This window comes from Lontra canadensis, unplaced genomic scaffold (assembly GCF_010015895.1).
Source record: "Lontra canadensis isolate GAN:19392208 unplaced genomic scaffold, GSC_riverotter_1.0 scaffold30, whole genome shotgun sequence".
NCBI lineage: Eukaryota > Metazoa > Chordata > Mammalia > Carnivora > Mustelidae > Lontra > Lontra canadensis.
In genome coordinates this window covers 12,815,170-12,840,987 of record NW_022631024.1, presented here as the reverse complement: position 1 = coordinate 12,840,987, position 25,818 = coordinate 12,815,170, and the positions used below count along the sequence as shown (strand labels likewise).

Here is a 25,818-nt window from a genome sequence, read left to right as displayed (position 1 = left end):
ATAATTCCACTTATGAGAAATATCTAGAATGGGCAGATTCAGAGACAAAAAAGTTGATTAGAGGTTATCATGGGCTTAGGGGAATTAGAAATGGGAGTTATTACTTAATGGTTTCTGTTTGGTGTGATGAAAAAAACTGTGTGAAAAAAATTGGGGGATTAGAAAGTGGTGCTGTTTGCATAACATTATGAGTGTAATTAACGCCACTTGAAAATGGTTAAAATGGTAAACTGAGTGATGTATGTATTTTTTAACCACACATTAAAAAAAAAAAAAAACCTGGGAGGAAAAAAAAAAATCACATAACTTTATTTTCAACTATGTCAAGGTGGTAATGGTCCTTAAAATTTAAAAGTATCTGACTTCTGGGGTGCCTGGCTGGCTTAGCTGGTGGAGCATGTGAATGTGACTCCTGATCTTGGGGTTGTGAGTTTGAGCCCCATGCTGGGTGTAGAGGTTAAAAATAAAATACTTTAGAAAAATATAAATAAAATACAAGCATCTGACCTCTACCCCTTAACTTTGGGTGAGTGTGGTATTTCTACACATTCCCTGATCTTACTAACATGCAAAGCCTGAACCTCTCCTTTGGGTTTTCCTGCTATATAAGCCTATTTATAAGCTCACAAGCAGTTGTTACCTATATTAATAGTATAGCTGTTGTATCAATTTTAAAAAAAACTTTGATAGAAGTTAACTCACTGCAATAAACACTTAAATAAGTACACCACCATGAACTACCATATGCAAAGTACTGTGGGGGAATTTCTAAAATGATCAAGGAATCTCACTGTACAGAGTTTATAATCTGGTAGGGGAGATTAAGAAAAATGCGTACAACTGTGTTATTCAAGGAAAAGCCTGATAAAAGCACAAGAGAATTATAAACTCAAGAGAAATTCAGAGGAGGGGACCTGGTATACCCTACAGTCATATGTCCTTTCACAATAAATTTCAGTATCACCAGATTAAGATGGAAGACTTGAAAGCAGTATATAATTCTTCCCATCTACCATATCCTAACCAAAATAATCTAGGAAAAATGAAAAAATTGGCCTTAGTCCTGGAAACTAGTGACCAGAGTTATCTGGTTAAACTTTAATTAAGGACAGAGTTGAGATGGGGCCAGACTGAAAAGACATATTACTCCTGCAACTCCACCTACTATGTCAGACAATCCTGGTACAGTAGCAGCAATCCTGAGAGAAGAACACTAATGCCTGTTCATTCGAAGGTCCATCCATGGCTAAAACTGCAGAGTGGACTATGGGACAGGTCCTGCAGATTAGCAACATTCACAGCTGGATATACTGGAATACCAAAGGTTGCACAGTGTCTCAGCAGAAATTTTTTAAAAAACTTGACATGAGAGCGTGGGGCTCAGGAGTAGCCCCAGGAAGGAGGTAGAGACATTTGCCAGCTGGGCCAAGACATGTTGAGTGTCTTGCCTTCAGCTTGGGTTGCGATCTCGGGGTCCTGGGATCCAGCCCCGAGTCTGGCTCTCTGCTCAGTGAGGAGGTCTGCTTCTCCTCCTCACTTTCTCTCTGTGCGTGTGCTCTCTCAAACAAATAAAATCTTAAACAATTTCCCTAACACAGAAGAAAATGCACAGAGCTCAAGCTCTCCTAAGAGTACCTAAGACCTAGCCTCTGGCCCAGCCATTCAAGTTAACCTGGTGTCAGGATGATTCAGCCTGTCTTTCAACTAAGAGCTAAGAGATGATTCTAACAGCATTCGTGTATATGGTAAAACAAACAAACAAAACACAAACAACCCACCCACAAAGATGGAAAATTTTCAGACCCAAGTAGAATGTTTCCCATTAAAGAATTAAAAACCTGACTCGTCAGGGTGCCTGGGTGGCTCAGTGGGTTAAGCCTCTGCCTTCAGCTCAGGTCATGATCTCAGGGTCCTGGGATCCAGGCCAGCATCAGGCTCCCTGCTTAGCAGGGAGCCTGCTTCCCTCTCTCTCTCTGCCTGCCTCTTTGCCAACTTGTGATCTCTCTCTCTCTGTCAAATAAATAAATAAAATCTTTAAAAAAAAACCCAACCAACCAAACAAAAAACCACACCTGATTGGTTTCATTCCGTAAGTACATGGGGTCTGTAAATAACAATATTCTACAATAACAAAAAAGAAAACATTAATGGATAAACAAAGAGCACAGTTTTGTTGTTGTTTTTTAAAGCAAGCTCTATGCCCAATGTGGGCTTGAATTTAAGACTCCAAGAACAAGAGTCACTAGCCATACTGACTGAGCCCGACAGGCACCCCTAAAGAGCACAGCTTAGATAGCATTATTATTATTATTTTTTATTTAGTTTTTATTTTTAGTAGGCTCCATGTCCAGGACGGAACCCAATGTGGAGCCTGAATTTACAACCCTGAGATCAAGACCTGAGCTGAGACCAAGAATCAGACGCTTAACCAACTGAGCCACTGAGGTGCCCCTCTAGATAGCATTTTAATTTTTATTTTTTAAAAAGATTTTATTTATTTATTTGACAGAAAGAGCAAGAGAGCACATGGGCGCGCGCGTGCACACACACATGCAGGGGGATAGGCAGAGGGAGAATCAGACTTCCTGCTGATCCTGGAATCATGACCTGAGTGGAAGGCAGACACTTAACCGAATGAACCACCCAGACGCCCCTAGACAGCACTTTCAAAATGTTGATTCCAGGGGTGCCTGGGTGGCTCGGTGGGTTAAAGCCTCTGCCTTCGGCTCAGGTCATGATCCCAGGGTCCTGGGATCGAGCCCCACATCGGGCTCTCTGCTTGGTGGGAAGCCTGCTTCCCCCTCTCTCCCTACTTGTGATCCCTGCCTGTGAAATAAATAAATAAAATCTAAAAAAAAAAAATTGTTTTCACAAACTTATGAAAACATGGTATTTATGGAAAAAAAAAAGCCGATGACTTGCAGATGCAGAGAAACTAATAACAGAGCAGAAATGTAAACAGGCGATTAGGTGCAGAACCACAACAATAGAAAATGGAATCAGTGATGTGGAAGGCACTCTAGGGGAACTTCTACCAGAATGCAGGAGGAGAATAAAATTATGAAAACAGCAAGAAAAAAGAGAACAGAACAGGAGAAAAGGGAATAGAGATCCAATGTAGGGCTAGTTAGTGTCCTTCAGACAAAGAATTGAATAGAGTAGAAGGAGGAATCAAATAAAACATTTAACAAAAGAAAATTTCTGAGTGAAAAATCTTGAGTATTCAGAAGTCTTGCTTCAGTAGTGGGGGCAAATTAGCCCCAGACATAATGTAGCTTTGGTCCTGTTAAACAGATCTTGAAAATAAGCCTCAAAGGGATCAAACTATTTAGAGTATCTACATAGTACAGAAATATCCAGAGCCCAAGAAAGTAAAACTCATGCCTACCGTCTAATGAAAAATCACCAGACATGCAAAGCAGCAGGAAAATATAAACCATAATAAAGAAAGAAAAAAATGTGATCAACAGAAACAGACCCAGAAATGACAAATTTATATAACTGGTAGAAAATTTTGTATTCCATATGTTTAAGAAAATATAGCTTTCCTGTATTTAAACAGGGAAGCTATTAAAAAAAAAAAAACAAAAACAAAAAACCACACACACCCAAATCGAATTTCTACAGATTAAACACAAATAAGCAGGGGTGCTTGGGTGGCTCAGTCGTTAAGGGTCTGCCTTTGGCTCAGGTGATGATTCCAGGGTTCTGGGACTGAACCCCACATCAGGCTCCCTGCTTCTCCCTCCTCTCCCCCTGCTTGTGTTCCCTCTCTTGCTATCTCTGTCAAATAAATAAAAAAGTTCTTTAAAAAACAAAACACAGATAAGCAAACACTAAGGAATAACACCACTGCAGAAAAAAGATCAGTGAACCTGAAAACACAGCAAGAGAAACAACCTAAAATAAAATGGGGCGGAGGGTTGGGGAGGACCAAAAAAAAAAGGAGAGGGGAAGGGGAAACGAAGTATCAGTGAACCTTGAGACAACTTTAAGGCACCTAATTGGAGTCCCTGAAGGAGAAGAGGTGGAGGGTAAATTTACTTGAAGAAATAATAGTCAAAATCTTTCCAAATTTCATGAATACAACAAACCCACACATCTAAGAACCTCAACAAATTCTAAGCACAAGAAGCATAAAGAAAATTTCCCCAAGCTATACCATAATCAAATCACTTCAAACTAGTAATAAGAAACTCTTAAAGCAGCCAGAGGGGAAAAAGACCCATTCTGTACAGAGAACCAAGGATAATAAAGGCTGCAAACCTCCTATCAGAAACAATGTCAGTCAGGAGACTGTAGACAATGCAAGACAGTCGTCTTCAAAGTACTAAAAGTAAAAACCTGTCAACCTATATTCTATACCCAATCAAAATAGCATTCAAAATAACGGCGAAATACTTGTTCAGATACAGAAAAGACAGTGGAATTCACCATCAAAAAGGTCCAAAGTCAAAAGAATGGGTTTATGAAAACAGCAGTAAGCCAGGCAACATTATTAATATCAAAGTAAGAGTCAATGTAAAAAGTATCAAATGGGACAAGAGCTTATTGTTCTTATTGCTTTTTTGCAAGTTTATTGTTAGTTGATGAATTCTATAATTCATAATGAGGGTTATCTTGCAAACTGTGTGTAAACGTAATATAGTCTCCAGGAAACAAGAGTGACAGAAACATAACTGTAGTAAGAAATATATTTTCCCTCTTTTAATTCTTAAACCAGGTAGGCAAAGGATAACTGGAATGTAGAAACTTAGACAGGTTATCACCGGTAATGCTAATTTAAGTGAAACATACAACCTCTACAGTCTACAAATAACACATCTTCTTTTTTATTTTTTTTAGGACATTTACCAAAAAATAAAAAAGAGGAAAAAAATGGGCACACACACCAGAGCACATCTGATTACACGTGATTACACACTGTAATAAATCAAGAAATATTAAAGAAAAAATCTTAAAACCCCCACCCAATAAATTAAACAAAATTCTTAATTCTAAAACAATGAAAAAACTAAAACTGGAGTGTCAAATTCACAAAATTAGGAATAAAAAATGGACTATAAAAACATTATAGAAACTTTAAGACAGAAGACAATTCCACACTAAATTTCAAAATCTCATGGATAAAAAGTTTTACAGAAAAGTACAAATTATCAGAACTGACCTGAGAAGAAAAAAAAGTCTGAACAGATTACTGTGTAGCAATTCTGAAATAGTTCAAATGATTTCCAAAAGCACACCAGGCCTAGAATAATTTATGGGAAAATTTTGTAAAGCAAATTAATTCCTATGCTGTATAAACTGTTTCAGAGGGGAAAGAGGAGCAAGGGAATAACAGTGGGAGAAAACCTACTACTTTTATTTAAACTCTGGTATCTTTTTCTTTTTTTTAAAGATTTTATTTATTTATTTGACAGACAGAGATCACAAGTAGGCAGAGAGGCAGGCAGAGAGAGGAGGAAGCAGGCTCCCTGCTGAGCAGAGAACCGATGTGGGGATCCATCCCAGGACCCTGGGATCGTGACCTGAGCCAAAGGCAGAGGCTTTAACCTACTGAGCCACCCAGGCGCCCCTAAACTCTGGTATCTAAATTAGATATGAAAAAACTATGAGCCCGCCTCACTTATTAACAAAGAAAAGTTATAAATCATATGGCATTCTGCTTTGTTTTCTTTAATCTCTTGTGGGTCAAGTGCACTATGAGTATGGCTCTCTGAAGAAACCGAATTCTTGCTCCCATCCCACTGAGGGCAAGGTCCTCACCCATGCTAAAACTACCACCAGAAAGCCAGCTTGCAAGCTCTCTCTGAGCTCTTCATTCAAGATCACTCCTATGCTTCACGTGGGAAGGACTGCTAGGACTACCCTGCTAAAGGCGTTGTCTGAACTTTAAATGTGGGCACTGGGGGCAGCACTGAAAACTTGTCAGTGATATGCAGATTCAAAGACAATCTGCTGATGCACTTAAAAGCAGGAGTAAGTCAAAGAAGTACAGGAGTAATTATGAGATTTCAGCAAGGGCGCCTGGGTGGCTTAGTCAGTTAAGCATCTGCCTTTGGCTCCATTTACGATCCCAGAATTCAGGGATGGAGCCCCATGTAGGGCTCCCTGCTCCGCGGGGAGTCTGCTTCTTCCTCTGCCCCTCACGCAGCTCTCGCTTACTCTCTCTCTCTCAAATACATGACTAAAATCTTGGAAGAAAAGATTTCAGCAAATGTCGTCAAGGTTTGAGGCAATGAAGGGAACGGTGACCATGGAGGACAGAGAGGTACAACCGGCAGGAGTGACCGAACTGCTCTGCAGGAAGACGCAAGGGGTAGCGCGAGACACAGACGATCCCATCCGGGGAGTGGACAGGTGACCTCCAACATGGGAGAAAATATACGCAAATCACATAACTGTTAAGTGATCTGTATCCAGGATATCTGAAGGAGTCTTAAAATTTAATAGCAGACAACTGAAAAATGGGCAAAGCATTTGAACAGACTTTTCTCCAAAGAAGATATACAAACGAGCACACAAAAAATGCACAGTATCGTTATTCACTAGGGAAAGGCAAATTCAAACCACAAGGACAGATAACCATTCAGATGGCTATGATAAGTAAAACAGACAAAAACAATTACTGACATAGATGTGGAAGGATGAGAACCATTATATATTGCTCGTGTGAATATAAAGTGGTGCAGCCACTTTGGAAAACAGTTTGGCAACCCCCCGTGGGTTAAACACAGAGCTACCATGTAACTCAACAATTCTACTCATAGGTCTATACCCAAGAGGACTGAAAACATATGATAGGATATCCACACAAATATCCACAATAGCAATATCTATCATGGAAAAAAGTGGAAAAAACCCAAAGGTCCTCATCTGCTGACTGAATAAACAGAAGGTGGTCTATCCATACAATGAATATTCCTTTTTACTATGTAAGTTTTCTTTTTTTAAATATTTTACTTACTTATTTGACAGACAGAGATCACAAGTAGGCAGAGAGGCAGGCAGAGAGAGAGGGGGAAGCAGGCTCCCCGCTGAGCAGAGAGCCCAATGCGGGGCTCGATCCCAGCACCCTGGGATCATGACCCGAGCGGAAGGCAGAGGCTTTAACCCACTGAGCCACCCAGGTGCCCCTATATAAGTATTCTTCTATTATGCCATTCTTTTGGCAATAAAAAAGAATGAAGCGCTGACGGATGTGATAACATGTGGCTGAACTTTGAAAACATGATGCTAAGTGAAAGAAGTTAGATACAAAAGGCCACATCTTGTATGATTCCATTTATAAGAAATGTCCAGAACAGAAAGATTTATAGACAAAAAGTGAATCAGTGGCTGCCAGAAACTATGGGGAAAGGAAAGGGTAGTGACTGACTGCCAATTGGGGTTTTTGGCCTGGGTCGGGGTGGGGGATAAAAATCTTCAAATTAGATTGTGGTGATGGCTATCTGAATATACTAACCCACTAAATATACTAAAAAACTTTTACTTGCACATGAATTATATCTTAATAAAGCAGTCTGAAAAATAAAGTAATGCAAGGTAAACTAGTTACTGACAACAAAGTTTCCAAACTGGGTAACTAGGGAAAATCTAATTATAGAGATAACAACAGCATCTACTAATCATTAAATGTGTGCATTGTACCAAAATCTGTACAAAAGGACTGTAAATATTTTATCTTAGTCCTCAAAATAACCCACTGGATAGGTATTTTTTATTCCTATTGTATAGAATATGAAACAGACAAAGAGGTACACCACCTGCTTAAGGTCATATAACTAGTGGGTGGCGAAATTGGGTTCAAAACACTTGCTCAAGCCCAGTATAGCCTGATGACAGTATGAAAGGTAAAGGTGAATATTATTTTCACAAATAAATGGAAATAATCTATAATATACCACACATTCCTAAACTCCAGAGCAAATTATTTACAATCCTCAGACTTAATGATGTACTAGCAATTTTATTTATCTTGCACATAGTTAAGTTTTAAAACAATGACAACAATAACCCAATAGTAACCCAATCTATCCCCACTCACTCCCTCCATAGTTCACGGAGGCTCTCTGACTTTTTTTTTTCTTTTCTTTTTTTTTCTTTTTTTAAAGATTTTATTTATTTATTTGACAGACAGAGATCACAAGTAGGCAGAGAGGCAGGCAGAGAGAGGAAGGGAAGCAGGCTCCCTGTTGAGCAGAGAGCCCTATGCGGGGGTCATAGGGCTCGATCCCAGGACCCTGGGACCATGACCTGAGCCAAAGGCAGAGGCTTTAACCCACTGAGCCACCCAGGCGCCCCTCTCTGGCTTTTTTAAAAGCTGGGAAAAACTGGGAAATATTGAAGAATCACCGAGCTCTAGGTGATCTTCAAGATATCTTCCAACTTTGATGAGTTTAACAGTAGCCTGTATTAATTATACAGCTAAAGAATAGTATGTCAAGTTTTATACATTATTTAAACACAACTACAAGTCTGAAAACACAGACAGCAATATAATAGGGAAGCAGACCCATCAGTCCTGAAGCCCTCCAGAGATTTCATAATCAGATCAGAGGGTAATCTGCATGCTTACTGTAGGGAGCACATTTAAATACAGTAAATACGACTTCAGTAAATCTAAAGACTGGCGCAAATGTATAAAAATACCAAGACCCCATGCCCACCAAAATTCTTTGTATTAGCCAAATGCTTTACAGTTCACAAAACAGACTAGGGAAACCTGGGCTCTTGTAATATCCCTGAATCCTCATACTAATTTTAAAAATGAGTAAACTGAAGCTCAGGAAGGTTAAAAGACCTGTCCCACATCATATATCTCAGAAGGGGTAGGTCAGGATTCAAAACAGTTTAATTTAAATCTATTATTTTTCTAAGTTAAAAAAAGTCACTCGGCAGAGAAGTTTCTGTGAAGTTAAATAATGTAAAGCAGTGACTGGTCTTAAAATACACAAGAGCTCCTCCCCAGAATAGAAGTATAAGAAACTCTGGTCTAGAGCAATTAAATACAACTACATCATTATTTTTGCTGAAAAGAAACTATTTTAGTAAAAAATTTAAAAAACCTGTCTTTTTAGTAAGTTCATAGCTTACCTAATGCAAAGCTGTATTCCTGGGAAAAAGCTCTTTATGCCATGGCCATCAGAAAGCAGTAAGGATGAATGAGGAAGAGAAACCCATTTCTCAGTTTTGCTTCAAGTTAAAATCGCACTGACTTCTGAAAGAAAAAAATCATGTTGAAAATGTACAAGAGATGCAGGTGACATTTACCGTGTCTGTGTACCTTCCTAATAAATATTACAGGTGTGTGAGGAGCAGAAAGAAAACTAATCAACACTGGTATTTTTGGTTATATTAACTTCCAATTCTGTACCTTCTTTGCTTCTGTATTGTATTTTTTAGTTTATTTATTCTTCTAAAAGATTTTTATTTATTTATTTGACACAGAGAAAGAGCACAAGCAGGGGGAGCAGCAGGCAGAGGGAGAGGGAGAAGCAGGCTGCCTGCTGAGCAAGGAGCCCAGTGTAGGACTTGATCCCAGGACAGGACCATGGCTAGGCCCAAGGCAGATGCCTAACCTACTGAGCCACCTAGGCACCCCCGTGTTGTATTTATTTTTTTTTAATTAAAAGATTTTATTTATTTGACAGAGATCACAAGTAGACAGAGGCAGGCAGAGAGGTGGGCGGGGGGCGCCGTGGCAGAAGCAGGCTCCCCGCTGAGCAGAGAACCTGATGTGGGGCTCAATCCCAGGACCCTGAGATCATGACCTGAGCTGAAGGCAGAAGCTTAACACACTGAGCCACCCAGGTGCCCCCGTTTTGTATTTTTAATTTAATTTTGAAAAAATCTTAAGATTCACACAAAAGTCACCAAAAAATGCCAAAGGTTCTGTACACCCCTCAATCCCTCACCCAGTTTTAATAACATCTTACATCACCATGGTACACTGGTTAAAAATAGAAAACCAACACTGATCGATGTCTATGTAACTTTACAGAATTAAACTATCCTTTGGAAAAGTCGTTTCAGTCTTCAGACCATGCCAATCAGCATCCCTACAAGTTCTACTTGGAAGACTTCAGGTAAAGAACTTAGTAAAACCTGTTTTAGCATTAAAAAAAAAAATAAGCTACCTACTTGATGAGGCTTGATTCTTCCTTTAATTTTCAGCCACTGCTGAATGTTTTACTTAAAATTCAGGGCAAACATTCCATTGTGGTAAACTCTGAGATTCAAAAGCGAAGGTATTGTTCTAACCACTAACTCCCCACTTATCAGTCATCCTGCCATTACAGTACAATATAGCTAAGGAAATGGTTTTAAATGCCCTCTCATATTCATTAGCATTTGGGGTAAGAAGCTCAACTCAAGGAAGGCAGAAGGCAGAAACAGCATTCAGTTTCAGGAAAATGATTAGCTACAGAAGACCAACAAAATAAAGGAAAATTTTTGTTCTCAACATGTTACAAATAAGATAAAAATCCTTCTATTGCAACTGTACATATAAATAAGGTAAAAAGGAAAAGTTCATGAAAATGATACAGAGTATATTTAACTGATTTTAAGGGGCATATTTCAAAATTTCTGCCATCAGGATGTGATGGCCAAGTGGAAATTTTAATGTTTGTCACTGCCTGAGACAAGGATAGAGCATTCCTGAGAGCCTCATCAGTATTTCTGAAGATACAAAGGAGGACACTGTAGGAAAGTAAGGACTGAACTTGAACTGAAAAGTATTTAAGGGTAGGAATGTTAAAAGTTTGTAACAAACACTTTAACCAATTTATTTCACTTCTTTTTCTTTTTTATTTAGGCTTTAGAATGATGTCATTTAAAAATATCTAAATAAGTCTAAAAATGTTTTCTCAATAAGAATTTTATAAGCCTAGGGTGCCTGGGTGGCTCAGTCAGTTAAGCAGCTGCCTTCAGCTCAAGGTCATCATCTCAGGGTGGTGGGAGAGAGCCTAGAATTGGAGTCCCTGCTCAGCGGGGAACCTGCTTCTCCCTCTTCCTCTGGCCCTTACCCTGCTTCTGCTCTCTCTCTCTCAAATAAATAAAATCTTTAAAAAATAATTTTTTAGAAGCCTAAATGATTAAAAAGCACATGTCATAGCTTAATTGGCAGTGTTTTCTCCTTCTTTGGTGGTAGAGAAAACAATCTGTGGTATCTAGGATTCAATACAGCAGTAATTCGGCTTGATAAACTACAACACCCGCAACCTGAGAGCTTAAAAGAGAACAGAACACAAAGGCCTCCCCCATCAGAACATACACAGGAAATGACACATAATTTTGCATTATCATAATAACAGGGTTATTTTTCCAACCCTAAGAGCTTTCTTCATGTAAAAAGTAAAATCTCGCTCAAATTTCCCATGGGTACGCAGATTTCTGCCTTATATCCAAGGAACATGGAGGGAGAAGAGCTGGGGCAGGAATCTGCCGCAAGTAGAAAACTTGAGGGAAGATTTTAACCAACTTTTTTTTTTTTTTTTAACCAAACTCCTTTCTAAGAACATTAGCTGTGATGAGAGCAGGCATCAACAAACAGTAGGTTCGACTAAATGTTCTAACATCCAAAAATAAATTTTTAAAATCACATTTTCAAAAAAAAAAAAAGAAAAGAAAGAAATAAAAATCACATTTTCAAAGAGCTGATTAATTCCAAGCTTCTCTAATGAGCAGTTCGTTTTTTCCTGTATTGTGGTAAAATATACTTAACATAAAATTTACCATTTTAATGTGTACAATTAGTGGCATTAAGCACATTCACAATGTTGTGCAACCATCACCACTATCCATTTCCAGAACTTTTTCATCACCCCGAACTAAACCTCTGTATCCGTTAAACAATAACGCTCCATCCCCTACTCTGCCAGCCCCTGGTAATCTATATTCTACTTTCTGTCTCTGAATTTTCCTATTTTAGATACCTCACATAAATGGACCCATGAGATAACTGTTCTTTTGTGTCTGGCTTACTTCTCCAGTGAGTACTTTAGTAAAGCAAAGAATGAAATCCCAAATTATGAGGTTTCTTAATAATTTAACTGCACAGTGACACAATCTCTTAACTAAGCAAACAGCCTTCCCAGAAATTCTCCTGTTCCATGAGCCCCAAGGGGCAGAGAATCTTAGACTGACCTTTCCTTTGCCTGTAGACAGGCCTAGTTAAGCAGCTGGAACTCAAGGAGCTGGCTCCTGAGAGCCCTGGAGGCTATCCTGGGGTAAGTAGATGGAGCAAAGGGAAGTAAGGAGCTGTACAGGCTTAAAAACCATGGGTAGGAAAAGGCCTGGTTTATCAAGCTACTTTGGCCTTGACATGGTCTCGGGTTTGCCGGCCAGAAGGAGCTCCTGCACCCGGACACTTAGATTGGGCGACACCTGTCAGAGTTGAGGCCAGACTGCAGTCTAGTGGCTGAGAATGTCACCAGTGCAGGAAGCTTCACGGGGTCATGAGTCACTGCATGGCTCAGAGGTCCGGGCAAGCCTGCCCTGCCCCGCCCAGACAAACCCGGTTAGGAGACCACAAACAAGACACAAAACTGGCAGAAACACAGATATCTGGCCAAAGCGCAGGGCTGACAGGCAGGCCGTGAATGAGAATAAAGACTGAGAGGGAAACAAAGGGTCAAGAAACACAAGCAAAGTAGAGAGCGAAACAAAAACAAGGTCCAGAGCGCTCAAGAGACATAAACCGGAGAGAAATACGAAGTTGACAGGGACAGAGTTGAGAGGCAGAAAGGGCAGGTGACAACAGGTGACAGAGACCGCAACAGACGTGAGACACGACTTAGAAGTAAACAGAGGCAGATACCAGCAAAGTCCGGGTGCAGCCCTTCTCTGGGCCTTGGCTCGAGCCCGAGGCCGCCACGCCGCACCCACACGGCGCCCCCGAAAGGCCGGCGGACGTACCGGGGCGGGATCTCTAAGCGCTCTGGCCCGCCGAGGTCCGCCGCCACGGGGTGACCTTGGACGAGACGCTGCGTCGGGGGCCCTGGGGTCGCGGTCCGCGTACGGGGCTGGCTGGAAACCACAGGAGTCGGACCGGGCTGCCGGGACTCCAACCGCCAGAGCGCGGCTGAAGCGTCCCGGTCTGCGGAACGGGCCTGCCGGGCCAGCGGCGCGCGCGCGCCGGGACCTGCAGAGAAGCCCTTAAACCTCTCCGGCTTCCCTCCCTGCCCTCTCGCTACCTGTTGTCCCGACTCCGCAGTACCTGCTAACGGCTCCGCGCTCACATAACCCGGCCGCCGGACACTTTCCGCCACCGGCGTCAGGCCCGTTCAAGCCGTCGCCGCCGCGACCGCCTCAGCCTGCGCCTCCCGCCCCCGGAAACGCTTCCCGGTTCCGCCCCCGAAACGCCAGTGCTTCCGGGGGTGCGTCAGAGAGAAAGCGGTGTGCGCATGCGGGACTGGCTTTCGGGGCGGGGCGGCCAGAGAGCGCGCCGTTGCAGCCGGCTGCGGCGCAGTGTAACCTGGCGCAGGTCAATTAGGTTTGAGGGCTGTTAGGGCGCTGCTGGGAATTAGGGAGCTGATACGAAGTCCTAACCCCATTTCAAACTTTATCTCTTTCTTGCTGCGTAGCAGAGATCGTGTCAAATTCATTTTTGCCTCCATAGTGCCTTTGGCACCTAGTGGATACTCAAGTCAATGTACAACGAAAGGAACAGTTCCCTCTGTGTGGCAGGCGCTGTGCTGGGTCCCCATTTTGTTCAGGTACTAGTGGAGATTCTTTGATCTCAGGGGAGGTAGATCATCACTGCTGCTAGAAGGAATGACTCATAATTATTTCTAGCAATATTGTAGACTCTTCAAATATAACAGCAACAAAATATGTTAAAATGCTAGGAGAAATATTGAAAGCACCCTTTTCAATACATAGATAAGCTTGTGAGAAAGTCAGGAAAATCATCTGAGACCAGGAAGAAAGCAGAAACCCAAGCCTAGGAAGTTAGATAGTGTTGATGTTCAGAAGTTATGCAGAGATACAGTCTGCATTGTTCTGATAGGTTAGCATGTGTGTTATACTGATAAATACTTTGAAAATCATCTCTAGAGGTAGGTAAACAATGATGATACTGCTAGCTGTAGGGGCACTTACCGAGGTCCAGGCAAGATGAGAGCCAAACTGGAAGATCAGGTTGGGACCCCAAAAGGGTATATATATTTAGGGGAAGGATAAACTAGAAGAAAAAAAAAAAATCTGCCCAGCAGAGCTAGGCAGCAAGGAAAGTTGTCTCTGTCTTGGCTCTAGGTAGAGAGGCAGTGCATTTTACCTCTAATGGATGCATGGTTAAAGTCTGACCATCACATTGCCACAATGTTTGCATGGTCCAAAAGCCCGCAAGCAGAACATTTCAATTTAAAATGGGTCTGAGTTGATAGTACCTCTGGTACTTGGCTGAAACACACATATGTCCTATCTGGAAGAACTCACTGTCAACCCAGATCTCAAAGAATTCCCACAGATAGGCTTCCAAATCAATATGATCTCACAATCAAGAACCACAAAACCCATAAGGAAATAAGCAGAGAAATCAAGTAGCAGAAGCAGATCTGTTTTCTTCTTTAGAAAGATTTTATTTATTTATTTTAGATTGAGAGAGCCAGCACAAATAGGGTAGGAGCAGAAGGAGAGGGGTGGGAATCAATCCCCGCATTAGGCTGTGTGCACAGAGCGGAATCTGCTGGAGGTTATTTCCTGAGATCATGACCTGAGCCGAGACTGACTTAACTGACTTGACTAACTGACTTAACTGACTGAGCCACCCAGGTGCCCCAAGATCTGTCTTAAACGAGTAGCTCATTGGAAGGTTTAAGCACAAATTAGATATAGCTGAAGAGAAATTAGTGCACTAAAAGATAGATTTGAGGAAAATAATCCAAACACCATCCCAGAGAGACAAAGAAAGGGAAAAGGGTGAGGAGGTTCATCATAGGCTTGTCAGTTATGTTAGGAAATTATAAAGTGAATGTGAGCAAGGCAATTGTCAAATAATGATTGAGAATTTTCCAGAATTGATGAAAGATAAGAATCCTTAAGAAACGCACTGAATTACCAGGTATGATAAGGAAATAGAAAACCTAGATCTATTCTGGAAGAACACCAAAGCACAAGAGATAAATTTTTTTAAAGATTTGTTTATTTTGAGAGAGAGAGGGAGAGAGAACACATGATCGTGGGGGGAGAGGCAGAGGGAGGTAATTTCCAGTAGATCACAATCTGAGCGAGGAGTCCAACAAGGGGTTTAATCTCACGACCCTGAGATCATGACATGAACAGAAACCAAGAGTTGGACACTCAACTGACTGAGCCATCCAGGCTTCCCAAAAGATGATTTTAAAAGCAGAGAGGAAAGTCAGACAATCTATAACGGAATAATGTGATACCAGCTCCTGATTGCTCAATGGCACTAATGGGAGCTGTGATAATAATAGTAGCATGAAATAATATCATTAATGAAATAATTGCCTTAATTTAATGAGAGAAAATAATTGTCTACCTAGAATTGTGTACTTAGTCTTTCAAGAATGAAAACACAGTACTATTCAGATGAACAAAAACGAAGAGTTTCAGGGTGCCTCAGTGTCCCAGTCGGTTAAATGTCTGACTTCACCTCAGGTCATGATCCTAGGATCCTGAGATCAATTCCTGCATCAGGTTCCCTGCGCAGCAAGGAGCCTGCTTCTCCCTCTGCCCCACCCTCTGCTTGTGCTCATTCTCTCTCTCAAAAATAAATAAATAAAAATTTTTTAAAAAGTTAAAAAAAAAACACCTAAGAGTTTCTACCAACAGAACTTAACTGAGGGAACTTCTAGAAGATATATTTCAAGAAGAAATAAAATCCCAGGAGGAAGATCTGAGTCACAATAAAGGTTGGTGAGCAAATAAAATAGCAAACATGAGTAAATATGAGCAAATAACAGGACAAGAAACAAGAACAATTTATAATTTGTGGGATTCAGAAAGGCAAAACAGAAATAATGGAGTGATTGTATGTAAAGTATAAGAGGATACTGGAAGGTAATGGCTGTATAGTAAGCTCATCCTTGAACATGTATGAGTTATCTGTTGCGTAACAAACAGCCACAAAACCTCAGAGGGATATAGCTATATTTGTTTATTACTCACACGTCTGGTGTCAGCTGGGCGTGGATTAGGAAGCTCTGCTGAGCTTGGCTGGACTTGCTGATGTGTCCGGGCTCAGCTAATCTAGAATGGTCTTGGCTAGGGGCCTTTACTCTGCTCCATGTGTCTCACTCACCAGCCAGGTTGTCAGGGTGAGTTCTCATGGCAATGGCAGGGAGACAAAAGAGAGCAATGGAAATGTACAAGCACATTTTCAAGACTCTTCTGACACCTAATTAGCCAAAGCAAATCACATGACTCAGTCCAGCGTTATAGCAGGAGGAAGCTATGAAGGATCATGGCAGAGGGTTTGCATACAGGGAAAGCAAAGAGTTGGAGCCACTGGTTCAATTAATCCAAGGTCTTTGTACTGTCCATAAAAATATTGATTAACATTAGACTTTAATTAAATATGAACGTTAGAATTGGGGGGTTACCACGGAAAGAATAAGAATAGAGCTACTGACCAAACCAGAGGAAGAAAAATAACATTTTAAGAAAGACTTTATTTATTTGAGAGAGAGAGTGCACATGAGTTGGGAGGAGGGGCAGAAGGAGAAGCCATCTCTCCACTGAGCAGGGAGCCCAACTTGGGGCTTAGTTCCAGGACCCTGGAATCATGACCTGAGCCAAAGGAAGATGCTTAACCAACTGAGCCACCATGGCACCCTGAAAACCAATATTTTAAAAAAGAAGGCAAGCAAGAAAGGAAGAAAAGGGGGAAAGGCAGAAATAAAAACATAATACAAAGCACAAAATAAAGTGGGAAAAGAAATTAAAGTGTATCAGCAGGGGCTCCTGGGTGGCTCAGTGGGTTAAAGCCTCTGCCTTTGGCTCAGGTCATGATCCCAGAGTCCTGGGATTGAGCCCTGCATTGGGATCTCTGCTCAGCGGGGAGCCTGCTTCCCTTCCTCTCTCTCTCTGCCTGCCTCTCTGCCTACTTGTGATCTCTCTCTCTCTTTCTGTCAAATAAATAAATAAAATCTTAAAAAAAATATATCCAGTTTCATTTGTAGGTGAGGCATCTGTAAACGAATGAGGAAAAGGTCCACAAATGTCTGGAAGGATTCTGCTCACAGATTGGTCCATAAATGTTTTTAGTTCTGTGTTTCATTAAAACTTGAGATGGGAAATCATGGGGGGAAACCATCAAGGTATATACTGTTTGAAACAAAAAGATGGAAAATTTGAATTAAAAGAATGGTAGAAGAGATTTCATGCTGTTCGCAATTTTAACTTTGGACAACATAGGCTTTAAGGCAAAGTCAATGCCAAAAATAGTGTGATGGATTGTAGTATCGTTTTCGATAATTTACAGCCCATCCCTGTAAGAGGCCTGCATTTCCCACTCCATGGACTTTAGGCTGAGTCATTGAAACATGAATGGAAGTCAAGTGTGCACTCCTGTGTTGAGCTTTATGAACCATGGCTCCCTCCCTCTGCCACAAGATGATATCCCAGATGCGGAGGCGGCCTGGGTCCTTGAATGAAGATACAGAATGAAGAATGGGTAGTGCTACACATGACCTACAAAGGACAGAGACCCTGAGTTAAGAATTAACTCTTATTGTCATAAGGCACTGACATTTTGCAGTCAGGTGTGGTCATGTAACTTTCTTTGACTCATGTCAAATGAAAAGTCTCATTTCCAGGTGGGTAACTTTAAGAGCGAGTGTGTGATTCATGCCGTCATGCTATCTTTCAGCCTAACTTTGCAAAAGATGACTAATAAAATGAAGCTACTTTATAATGAAAAGACTTCAGCTTACCAGAAGTACATAATCATTCTAAATTGTATCCACACAGCGTTATAGCTCCAAATGAGAGTCTAGAGTAAAAACTGGCGGTAGTACAAAAAGGAATTGACAAATTCACCATCATAGTGGAGACTGTGGAATTCATTAGTGCTGTCTACCAAATATTTGCCATCTTTCTCCTCGGTGTATGGTAAGCCCGCCCTTGAACCTAGATAGGACCATGCAACTTTCTTTGACCAGCAAGAGAAAGGAATCAGTTCCTTTTTCCATCCAAGTGCCTTGGATCACTTCCAGGTGGGAGCTTTAAGAGCTAGGGCATGATTTTCCTCTTTCCTCTTTCTCTCTGCCACAGAGACCAGCAAAGCTCCAGAAGGTGGCTGCCCCATCAAAATTAGTCCTAGAGTCCTTCATTGCAACATGAAGCAGAGCCCCAGGCTGACCAGAGATAAAAACAGAGAATAATGAAGAGATACGCCTTGAAAGCTGTAAGCTTCTCAGACTTCGAAGTTGGGTGTTTATTATTTTAGCAGAACCTACGTTCCCATGACTAGTGCAGATATATCTTCCCATTTTTATTGTTTTATTTCTTAAAGATTTCACATATTAATTTATTTGTCAGAGAGAAAGAGAGAGGGGGAGAATACAACAGGGGGAGAACAGGAAGCAGAGCAGGCATAGGGAGAAGCAGGCTCCCTGTGGAGCAAGGAGTCCGATTTGGGACTTGATCCCAGGTCCGTGGGATCATGACCTGAGCTGAAGGCAGCCGCTTAACCGACTGAGCCACCCAGATGTCCCTACCTTTGCATTTTTAAATGAAGGTACACTTTATGGTTAAATTTACTCTTTTTGGAATATAGCTTAATGATTGAAAAAAAAATTTTTTTTTAATTTTAAGTAGGGTCCATGCCCAGCATAGGGCTCAAACTCACCACCCTGAGATCAAGAGGTGCCCGCTCCACAGACTGAGCCAGGCAGGTGCCCCTCACTTTATGAGTTTTGACAAATGCATACAGTAATAGAACTACCACCAGTATCAAGATGTGGAGCAGTTCCAGCAGCTGGAGAAATTCCCTGGTGCCCCTCCGTAGCCGGCCCCTCACCCCTAGCAAACACCATTCTGTTTTCTTTCCCTACAGTTTTGCCTGTATGGACTTGTATATGATAGCATATGCAGCCTTTTGGGTCTGGCCTCTTTCACTTAGGGTAATGCATTTGAGATTAACCTTCAGGAGCGCTGCTGGGCCTTTAGCAGTGTACTCCTTTTTGTTGCTAAGTGGTATTCCCCGTAAGGGTGCACAGTTTGCTGAGTGTCTCTCTTCCGTGTAGTAGTACCTTTTCACATTTATCTAGTAGCAAGAGAGTCATATTTTCAACATTTTGCCCCTAGAAGTCCTCCTCCAACTCTAAAAGTTCATTAGACAAATTTGCCGCTACTTGCATTGTCATGCACAACCTTTTTTTTTTTTTTTAAAGATTTTCTTTATTTATTTGACAGAGATCACAAGTAGGCAGAGAGAAGCAGGCAGAGAGAGAGGGGGAAGCAGGCTCCCCGCGGAGCAGAGAGCCCGATGCTGGGCTCGATCCCAGGACCCTGAGATTATGACCTGAGCTGAAAGCGGAGGCTTAACCCACCGAGCCACCCAGGCGCCCCACGCACAACCGTTTTATGGGCTGTTTCTGTCTACTTAACACAGAGAAGCTGGTGCCTTTTCTTGGCCCCCTACTATGGTTTCCCCACCACTTCCCAGCCCCTGTAAATCTTTCCCTGCTGCTTATTCCTGGTCCAAAACCCAATGCCTCTGGGTTGAGGTTTATGTGATGGCAACCTCCTTGCCCCCAATCTCTAGCACCAATGACTGTATTGGTCTGCTATTATTGCAAAATCAATTCTCCCCAAAACTCAGGGGCTTAAAACAACGATTATTTATTCTCACTCCTGTGTCAGCAGGTAAGTGGTGGGGTGGCTCATTTAAGCTGGGCTCCAGTGGACAAGTCTGCTTCAAGCTGTGGGTCCATCTGGGCTTGGCTCCTCGTGATAGGTTGGGCTCAGGTCTGCCCATGTTTTCATTCTGCGCCCGGCCAAAGGGAAGAAGTGACCCAGGGGAAACTCTTCTCAGGAAATCAAGTTGCACTGTGAAAGCACATTTCTCGTTTTTGCTTTTATCCTCTCCTTTCACATCCCACGGGCCACAGCGAGGCATGTGGCTGAGCCCACAGTCAAGGAGAAGAAAAGTCCACTCCCTTTCCAGCGAGGGGAACTGCAGAGTCCCCTAGTGAGAAGGTGAGGGAGGGGTGAAGAATTAGGGCCAAGCACTCAATGTATTGCCATTACTCTGTGTCCTAGGATGAGAAGAATTCGTGGGTGGGGGGTGCATTCAGGAGAGGGTGAAGAACAAGAATGAAAGTCCAGAGAACCCAGCAGGATGGGGAGAGCCCTGGGGAGTCTGCATTGTGGCCGGTGAGAAGTCTCTGATGCAGGAAGCATGAAAGTTCACTTAAAGGATATTTGAGGGGCGGCTGGGTGGCTCAGTCATTAAGCCTCTGCCTTCACCTCAGGTCATGATCTCAGGGTCCTGGGGTCGAGCCCCACATCAGGGTCCCTGCTTGGTGGGAGGTCTGCTTCTTCCTCTCCCACTCCTTCTGCTTGTGTTCCCTCTCTCCCTGTGTGTGTCTCTCTCTGTCAAATAAATAAAATCTTAAAAAAAAAACATAAAGGATATTTGATATGTGCGTTTAAGGAGTTTTGGGCTTGGATGCTCAATGATGTTCGCTCCCGTCCTCTGGCATCCTGGTCTTTCAGAAAAGGCTGTGTGTGTGTGTGTGTGTGTGTGTGTGTGTACACATCAAAGGAAGGGTCAAGTTCTTCTGGAGACAATGAGGTCCTGGGACAGAAATAGAATAAAATTCAGCGTAAGCAGGCATTTCGGTCCAGGGCTTACTAGTAAGAGGTCTGCTCTGGCTACTTGGAGGCATCTTGGGGGCACACCGAGCTCCCCACAGGAGAAGAGGTGTCCCTTTTCCCTCCAATCATATTTGAATTGAAAGGGCCAGGAGGCTAGCTTAATTCTGGTTTATAACCGCAGAGATCAATTTCTAGTCCAAGGGAGCTGAAAACCACACCCCTGCCCTTCTGCCTGGGATTTTAACTCTTCCCTGCCCAGTATCCTCACTGGCCCCAAAGCGTTCTACTCTAATCCTTCCCTTGATGGAGAAAAGTCTTCCTTTCCAGCTCTCTCCTGCCTCCTGTAGGTCCCCACACTCCCTGTGGACCACCAACTCAGCTTCTCTGCCTTCCTGGCCTTGGGCGACAGACACCTTGCCAGGCACACCTCTCCAGCTGTGGGTGGCCTGCCCATGCTTGTTTCTCCATCCAGCTGATTTTTCAATACCTTTATTCATCAGCGTAGTAGGCAGAATAACAGGTCCCTAAAGATGTCTTTGTCCGAATCCTCAGAACCCGTGAATATGTTACCTTACATGGAAAAAGAGGACTTTGCTGGTGTGATTTAAGGTTGAAGACCCAGAGGTGGGAAGATCACCCTGAATTACCTTGGGTGGACCTGATTTAATCCCATGAGTCCTTAAAAGTGAAAAGCCTCTCCTGCCTGGGTCTGAGATGAGACAGAAGAAGAAAAAGGAGAGATTTGCAGCATTAGGAGGGGGCTCAACCTGCTTTTGCTAGTTTTGAAGATGGGGGAAGGCAGACACTAGCCAAGGAATGTGGGTGGCTTCCAGAAGCTGGAAATGGTCCTTGGCTGACAGCCAGCAAGGAAACTGTCCATCCCCTAGCCTGTAAGTAATTGAATCCCACCAACAACCCAAGTGAGCAAGGAAAGGGATTCTCACCTTGAACTTCTCTAGGAAGGGCAACATCCATGTCAGACCTTTTGACCTATATCCTCTCTCTACAAAATGGCCCTACAAAACTGTGAAATAATAAATTTGTGCTGTTTAAGTGGTTAAATGTATAGTAATTTGTGGTGGCAGCGATAGGAAACCAATAAAATTAGTAAATGTTTTTTGAAGGCTGTGATATTCCGGGCCCCGAGCCAGCCTACAGGATTTAGGGTGAATGAAATAGTGATAATACCTGGTCTCAGAGAGTTTGCTGTACAGCAGGAAAACAGAGGTAAAAAGGCAGTTTCAGTCCAGCAAAGGAACTAAGATCTGTGGGAGAGAGAGGAGGCCCTCAGTAGGGCTTGGAGGCGGGGGAGACAGTAGGGAATGGAAGGGATTGTGATAAACTGGTAAGTGTGTGACCTCTCAAAGGCCTGCCTTTTGTTGCCATGACAACAACAGTCCAGTATTGCTAGTTCCTCCCATTTTTCAAAAGTAGCAAAACAGGGGCGACTGGGTGGCTCGGTGGGTTAAAGCCTCTGCCTTCGGCTCAGATCATGATCTCAAGGTCCTGGGATCGAGCCCCACATCAGGCTCTCTGCTCAGCGGGGAGCCTGCTTCCCCCTCTCTCTCTGCCTGCCTCTCTGCTACTTGTGATCTCTGTCTGTCAAATAAATAAAAATTTTTAAAGAAAGTAGCAAACCAACCAGATTTTTAGGAGATCTCCTGATTTGTAAATGGTGGCTTTTTTTTTTTTTTTTTTTTTTTTTTAAGAAATCATGATGACATGAACCAGGTTAAGGATCAGTTGGCTGAAATTGGTCCTCGGAACCCCAGTTTTCAATCTCTGTTCTCAGCACACGGTGTTCTGCCAAGCCCCAAGTTTTCCATGGCGAAACCACGGTCCGGGAGACTCTCAGGGCCCTGGGGGTGGGGAGGAGGCCGGGCTAGGCCACCTCCTCCAAAAAAAGGCTCAGCGGTGGAGCCTACAAGCTCATGACCCACACCTCCGCTCGGGATCCTGCAGCCTTGCGGAGCCTGCCCGGTCCATCACATCTAATACGGGTGTCAGCAGAAAGTAAATTAAATCCGCTAGGCTATAATTTGTGAATGAAACATTTTGTGGCAGTAAGTAAACAGAGCATTATGTTTTAATCAGCTTTTTAAAATGTTGTTTTAAAAATCATTTTATTGTGCAGAAGCTGGTACCCTAAGAGCTATAATTCCTTAACTAACAGTATGCAAATACCCTCCCCTCTAGTCTAGACGGTGTTACCAGTGCAGGCATTTGTCTCGGTGCTCTTAAATCTGTATATTTTTACAGTAGGAGTGCCACACTGCCTTCCAGCTGCTCACATGGGGAGCCCCAACGGTGGGTTCTCTAGAGGGATTGCCTTTCACCCTGGCTTTGAAAGACAAACAGAATGCTTGGTCTTTCTTTCATTGTACCTACTGATCTATCTATCTCTCTAACAACAAGCACTTGTATACCGTTAAGCATTTTGCAAATAATTAGCCCGATGAATTCTTTTACTAATCCCTTGAAGGAGGTGCTATTGTTACCTCTTTTTAATTTTTTAATTAATTAAAAAAGATTTTATTTATTTGGCCGAGAGAGAGAGAGAGAGAGAGAGAGAGATAGAGCACAAACAGGGGGAGCAGCAGAGGGAGAGGGAAAAGCAGGCTTCCCACTGAGCAGGGAGCCCAATGTGGGACTCGATCTCACGACCTCTGGGATCATGACCTAAGCCAATGGCAGACACTTACCTGATGGCCCCACCCAGGCACCCTTCCTTATCTCTTTTTAAAATATGAACAAATTGAGGCCCAGAGGGGTAAAGTCACTTGTTGGAGACCACACAGCTGGTAAGAGCCTGGCTCTTGAAACTGTGTTCTGAACTATTCTGCTGAGCTACCTCTGAAGCCCACAGCTCATCCCTCTTTCCGCTACTCCTGTCTCATCTCTTAGGTATTTATTTGTTCCTTTGTTTTATAAACATTAAGTGTCTGCTGTATGCTAGGCCCTATTTTAAATGCCAGGGACCCCACATTGAGTTGTCCTGATGTGGTCCCTGCCAACGGGGGCCACTGTCCGGAAAGGAACACCGCTGAGCAGTCAAGCACCACCTTCCCTTGAGAAAAAGGAAGGGCAGCCAGCCCCGAGACAGGCTACAAACACCTTTGTTAGAACAGAGGAAGGTGCCCATTGCTCCAGCCATTTTACTGCTGTCCGTGGGAGCACGGTTACATAAGGATGCCTATCCATGACGGAATGGCGGTCGGAGGACGGGCCTGCCCAACTCTGAGGAAGGGCCCTGGAGACACCACGTGCTGGTAGGTGAGATCTGAAAGCTGAGGATGGGTGAGTGGCTGCGAAGAGCATTGGGGGGCTCCGTGCCGGCTGGTTTAGCTAAGCTGGAACTGCATTTCTCAGAATGTCCTTCCCTGGGGCCTCTGGGACAAGCCTGGCTCCACGAGAACTTTCTGGGAACTTAGGAGGAAGCTGATGAAGCAGCAGCCCGGTTACCCAGGCACTTCTGTGGCTCCCACAGGGATATCGGCTACAGACTCAGAAAACCTGCTCGACCACACCTGCAGTCTAAGGTCAAATCCCAGAGTGAAATCCTTTCTAGAAAAAAAAAAATCACCTCTAGGGGAGCCTGGGTGGCTCAGTTGGTCAAACATCTGCCTTGGGCTCAGGTTGTGTGCTTCTCCCTTTCCCTCTCTCCCTCCCCCACTCTCCCCCACTCAAACTCTCTTTCTCTCTCAAATACAGAAATAAAATCTTTAAAAAACATCACTCCTAGAGTCTCTGCCTCTTTGAGCAAAGGGATCAATGGAAGGACTAGCAAGAGGTTAGAGAGGGAAGGATAAGCAAGTATTAGATGGTGAAAAGTCATGGGAGTTTTTTTTTAAATTGAGATATAATTTGTATACTATAAGCTTCATCTTTTTTTTAGCTTCATCCTTTTAAAGTGTACAATTCGGTTGTTTTCAGCACATTCATAGAGTTGTGCAACTAATACCACTATTTCATTCCAGAACATTTTCATCAGCCCAAAAAGAAACCCCATATCATTAGCGATCACTCCGCATCCTTTCCTTCCTTGAGCCTCTGGAAACCATGAACCTACTTTCTGTGTCTTTGAATGTGCCTGTTCTAGACATTTCCTATAAATGGACTCATACACTTTGTGGCTTTTCGTGTCAGGTTTCTTTCACTTAGCATCAGGCTTTCAAGCTTCATCCAAGTTTTCACATATATTGGTACTTTTACTTGCATGTCATCCATGCCCAGGGGCTATGCGAATCTTCTCTGTATTTTTCCAATATTAGTATATGTGCGTTGAAGCAAGCATTATTAGTATTTTTTTAAAAAATCGCTGAATATTATCTCATTGTATGGACATACCACATTTTGTTGACCCATTCATCTGTTAGTGGACACTTGGCTACCTCTTGGCTACTATGAATAATGCTGCTGTGAACACTGGCACGTACAAGTTCTGTGCGGACACCATGTGTTTTCAGATCTCTCGACTATGCACCTAGAAGCAAAATTGCTTGGTCATACGGTAACTCTATGTTTAATTTTTTGATGAATTGCCAAACGTTTCTGCAACGGCTGCACCATTTCACGTCTCCACCAGCGAAACAAAAGAGTTCCAATCCCTCCACATCCTTGCCAACACTTGGTTTTGTCTTTTTTATTGTAGCCAGCCTAGTGGGTGTGATCTGTGGTTTTGATTTACATTTCCTTAGTGACTAATGATTTTGAATATCTTGTCATGGGCATATTGTGCCTTTGTATACGTCTCTGGAGAAATGTCTATTTGGATCCTTTGGCCATTTTTATTTATTTATTTATTATTATTTTTTTTTTTAAAGTTTTTTTCTTTTCTTTTCTTTTTTTTTAATTTGACAGACAGAGATCACGAGTAGGCAGAGAGGCAGGCAGAGAGAGAGAAGAGGAAGCAGGCTCCCTGCTGAGCAGAGAGCCCTATGTGGGGCTCGATCCCAGGACCCTGAGACCATGACCTGAGTTGAAGGCAGAGGCTTTAACCCACTGAGTCATCCAGGTGCCCCTCTT

General features: G+C 42.7%; 1 protein-coding gene and 1 pseudogene across 9 annotated transcripts in view; both read right to left on the bottom strand.

The window, feature by feature from the left end:
* The window catches only part of ZBTB43 (zinc finger and BTB domain containing 43), a 34,361-nt gene extending 12,284 nt beyond the window's left edge, over positions 1 to 22,077 (bottom strand). The window contains exons 1-2 of one of the 9 annotated variants that reach the window (XM_032865882.1): positions 21,982 to 22,077; positions 9,097 to 9,220 (exon numbers count right to left, since the gene is read on the bottom strand). The gene's annotated coding sequence lies outside the window, so the exon portion shown is untranslated. Of the gene's footprint in view, positions 1 to 2,072; positions 2,090 to 9,096; positions 9,221 to 12,823; positions 12,886 to 12,921; positions 13,161 to 13,199; positions 13,350 to 14,106; positions 14,132 to 21,981 lie in introns of those variants that run through there. The other 8 variants (XM_032865884.1, XM_032865881.1, XM_032865880.1 and 5 more) reach the window with 8 other exon arrangements.
* Positions 22,078 to 24,985: 2,908 nt separating this feature from the next.
* LOC116872892 lies at positions 24,986 to 25,085 on the bottom strand (annotated as a pseudogene).
* Positions 25,086 to 25,818: the final 733 nt, after the last annotated feature.